Source organism: Nannospalax galili, unplaced genomic scaffold, assembly GCF_000622305.1.
Source record: "Nannospalax galili isolate Female #2095 unplaced genomic scaffold, S.galili_v1.0 scaffold663, whole genome shotgun sequence".
Taxonomy (NCBI): domain Eukaryota; kingdom Metazoa; phylum Chordata; class Mammalia; order Rodentia; family Spalacidae; genus Nannospalax; species Nannospalax galili.
In genome coordinates this window covers 7,310,171-7,315,068 of record NW_008351881.1, presented here as the reverse complement: position 1 = coordinate 7,315,068, position 4,898 = coordinate 7,310,171, and positions in this window count along the sequence as shown.

Sequence of the window (4,898 nt, the reverse complement as noted above, 5' to 3'; positions counted from 1 at the left end):
CTATGGAGAGACCTTTTGAAAATGTTTGCCTCTATTGGAGCCAATCAAGGTTTGGAGATAGAAAAAGAAATGTCAGTTATAGAGGAGGTGGCACAGCAATAACCCAGACCCGCTCTTGGGGCTTGGTGTGTCTGACTTCAAATCCTGAAGACATGGAGATCAGCTCTGTAACAAATTACCTAAGCTTTCTTTGCTTGGGTTCCCTTCTCTGTAAAATGATTTATTAATGATAGCACCTGTCTTAGGCTTCTGAGAGGATAAATAAGGTTTTCCACGTAAAACCCCCTCATGGCACCTGGTAGCTGTTCTTATGATTGTGTGGGATAATAATATTCATATTAGGAATGCACGGGTTGGTTTTTGTGGAATGAAGACAAAAGGGCGTAAACTATTTTTATTAGCAATTTTTGTCTTCTTGTGATTGAAAAATAATTGAATCTCGGCTGGTTGGAGATCATTACTTCCTTTCCCTGCTAGCTTTAATTCTGTGGCAGCAAGCAAGTCTCTCTTGACAGACACACCAGTGGACTCCTTCCCGGAGACTGCCTTCAGTGGAAACTGCACGCCTATGCATGACCTTCTAGACGTTCTCTTTGGGTGATGTCAATGTTTTTCTTTCTCTGGGAGGTGTGAAGAGAGCACTGGTTTCTTAAATGAATTAATTCTCAAAGTAGTGTTCATTATAGGAAACACAATTCATAAGGACTAGAAGTTTGTGTGAAGTCCCAAGTCTTGAACAGTATTTGGGAGACACCTCTTTCCTCTGACAACTGATGGCTGCCATTTGTGCTCCTCCTGTGGGACACACCATTCTTTTCTCCTACGGTGGGGACTGGATAGAGAGATGAAGTCTGGAATGCACTGGGAGAGACTGCTGGTGATGGAGATGGGAAGCTTTCCCAGCTTCAACGACGGAACCCCACAACTTCCTTACAGGATACAACAGCTAAAGGGAGCAAAGCGTGCTTTGTAGGCCATGCGGTGGATCCCCTTTGCAGTGTTGTCCCTTCTCCCCCAGTTCACCGAATCCACATGTCATCACATTCTCCTTAGATTATAAAAGTCGCCCTTTCCGCATCGCAGGCTTCTGGTGTCTCTTGTTCCAAAACGGACCGGTTTTCCACTTCCACAAAACACCCTGTCTGGAGCAATCTGGACTGCTGGATTCTGTCATCAGAATAACTCACATGAAGGCCCAAGTTACAATTAAGAGCATAATGGAGGTGGGGAAGTTACATTTTCTAAGAAACAGTTGCTACTACCAATTTCGGGGGAGTGGGGAATGTTGTGGCTCTGCTTTTCTAAAATTCGTTTTTATTGAACTTTTGTGTATTTCATACAGAACATCTCAATCTTAACCATCTTTATACCCCCATCCCCACTGGCACCCTCCCATAGCTGCCTCCCCACACCCCAGCCCCAGAACCCTGTACTCTGTCATCTGTGTTAAGGTCCACTGTGTCAAGTTAGTGTCTCCAGGCATTCCCCAGTGCAAGACCATCCACTGAGGACTAGTCAGCCTATCTAGTGTCTCTTGTTTTAGAAAGGTCAGCTCTTCCTCACCTAGCAGTAATCAATTGCCAATATTTCTTCAGCTAAGATTGGGGTCTATATATATGTGGCTGGAGTGGTCACAGATCTTAGAGAAAACCCCAAGGCTGTCACATCCCTAGACTAATGTGATTTCTTACTATGTGCAAAATATGTATCCTTATATTTACAGACAAATATCCCAGTCCCCACTCATCAAAGAAGCTTATTTTGCACCAGTCAGAGACTATTACCAAGTACCACAACTGGCCGCATACATTGTCTATGAATTTGGGGGTTATTTTTGTTTGTTTGTTTGTTTGTTTGTTTTATCACATGGTCTCTCCCTAGTCCCAGCCCGCCTGGAACTCACCATATGGACCAGGCTGGCCTGGAACAGAGATCTGCCTGCCTCTGCATCCTGAGGTACTACTATCATTTTTAAGACAGAAGATTCCTTGGTGGGTCAATTGTCGCCTTTGTGTCAGAAATGCAAATCAATACAGGTATGGGCAGGGTAGGTAGCACAGCTGGGTAAGCAGGCAGAGTTCACAAAAAGGAGGCATGGGGCCTACAATATCCTGGGAAGGAATGTCACATAAACAGCAGCATCCAGGAACTCCATGGAGCCCAGGAGTGTGGATTTTATAAGGCTCGGTGCTTCACAGAAGTGCCCCGCCACAGTACTGTGGCCACTGACAAACGTGTGGAGCATATATTGCCTTAGCTCCCAGGGCACCATTGATGCCCCCCTACCCAACCTGTATCAGCAGCCCCGGCTCCACGAGGTGGAGAGACCAGAGAATCTTCTCAGAGGAGACTAGAATCCTGTGTCAAACCCATCCTGTATTTACCATGTATGTTTTACTCAATGACTAACATTTTTACCAAATATCTTAGGGTCAGAATACTCTCTGTTAGTATGAAACGAATGTGCTTTTTAAATGCCTGTCCAGAAAAGGAAGTGAGAGAAATGACAACAATGGAACCTTATCATGTTAAGAATCCTAGTTAAAATAATAATTAAAAAGAAAACTTCAGCCCAATATCCACTTAAATTGTATTTATCTTTTTTGTGAAAATATAAATCATCGACCTGGTATTTCCAAGACTTTACTAAATTATCTAGCATATTCAAATACCTCCCTCTCTCTGTCTCACTCTCTTTTTTCCCCTGGTCTTTGAGGCAGGGTCTCCCTGTAGCCCCAACTGGCCTGGAACTTACTATGTAGACCAGGCTGGCCTCCGTTGACAGAGATCTGCCTGCCTCTGCCTCCTGAGTGCTGGGATTAAAGGTGTGTGCCACCACGCCTCACTATTAAAAGCCCCTTTTCTTATGTGTATTTTTTGCTTGACATTAAGTAGACAACACTGCCTAAATCAAGAGTAAGAAGTGGTATTTCTGTATCAGGAAGAGCTGATTCAGTTTCAGGAAGAACTTTGTGGAAATTTCTTAGCTTTCTTCATGTGCAGGAAACTACAAACTAGAATGTAATTAACCACCTTTAAATAAACTCAAACACTTTGGGTGTGACAAAGTCTGGGAAAATCAAGAATCATTAAATTAGAAAAAAAACTAAGGATAAAACAGAGAAGCTTGAAAATCTCTCTCAGTAGTAGGAAGAAAGATCATGAAGAAATTTTGCTACAAATGACTCGGTTTTACATTTTAGACCTTGTTCCACCAGAACAGAAAGAGCATTTGGCTAACTTCACTAGACATATAACCACATAAAACTTAGCAGGGAAGGAAATTCTTTGCACAGTAGAAGACCCAGATTTTTTTTGAGGTTTGAAATAAAAGATGTACCGTGGAGTCCAGAAAGTACAGGAAAGATCCTGCCTCGGTGAGAACAGAAACCCGCTGGGCCCCATTCATGTTCTCAGTGACCTTTTGCCTGAGCAGCCCGAGAGCAAACTGGTTTCAACTCCAGCTCATGTCCTCACTGAAAGTGCTAAACTGCAAGTGGGTTACCTGGTCTAGGGAAGCCTCGTGGGTGTCTGTACCTTTTCCCTGTTTGCCTTGATTCTGCAACACCATCCCCTTAGGCTACCCCTGTGGGGAGAAGTCTCAGTACACGTTCCTTGTCTTGCTTAAAAGAAGTTGGTGTGGAGAAACGAATCAAATGAATAGCACACGTTAGACCCCAGCAAGATTCAACATCAAGATGTTCCTATTAAGAGTAACAAAGTTACCAAAAAGGATGCGGTGCCCCGAAAAGGATGGCAGCTGTAGGGAATGTTTCAAGTACCAAGAGATGGCTTTGTTGGCAGCTGTGAAGGTGGGTACAGACAGCTGAACTTGAGGGCATGAGCTAAGCTGGGATACCTAGTGTCCTACAATCCTTGTGAGACTCATGAAAGGTAAGCCCTGAGACACAGAGGCACCAGCAGACTGGAAAAACAAACAGTGGGAAACAGCTTCTGATCGGCAGGCAGAAATTGTAGAACATGTCATAAAATTTGGCCCAATGAAATAACCTGTTCTTTTTTCCAGTATTAAAGAACTTAAAGATTTTAAAGTTCTCTTAACTAAAACCAAAACTAGAAATAAAAGCAACAGTTGATCCCTGTCTTCCAGGATTTGTGGAAAGTGTCATAATTTGGTCACCAATTTCAATTTCAGAATTACAAATCTCATTACGTTTTGGTGGAGGGAGACGTTCAAACTGATTGTGTCATCGGTTATCTGGCAATTTTTTAATTAGTTTACCTTTGGGCTTATATTGATCAGTGGAGTAATAGCTATGATCTGTTAAGGCGTTATTGTGAATTAGAGCATGTGCTAAATGTTTAAAGACATTATTTAGTTCTTCCAGATGAGAAAGGAAAGATCCAGAAATTCAGCAAATTCAAAATTCATGCATGGCCAATGTGGTTGACCAGTGAGTGAGACAGCAGGCTGACTCCAGGAAGATCACGATAGCAGCCTCTGGGTTTTGTCTTTAGAATTAAAATTTTCAACCAATAAAAGTTACTAAAAAGAGAAATGGAATCACTTTTGTTGTCATAATAGTACTAACAGCTTTTCAGAGAAGGCTTTCTGCATGTAGCTCTGTCTGTGGCTTTGGCTAAGATGTGGTCCAGGTAGGTTATCAAGTATCATTCATAATGATTTCATAGTTCTGAGGAGAGCCTAAGGGTATTTTGTGCTCTTGTGAAAAACTAAAGAATCTAAATGTCTCAGGGCAGAAACTTGGCACCTTGTAGCACTCTGCATTCCTGCAAGCTAACCATTCAGCAGTAAGGGGGGGTCACAGAGCCTACACTAACTCTGCTTGCAGTGGCTTTGCGGGTACCCAAGATTTGGAAGTAACTTCACGTGCTCACCCGGAGATGTTGGTGATTAAGTGTTGGCCAAGCAGCCT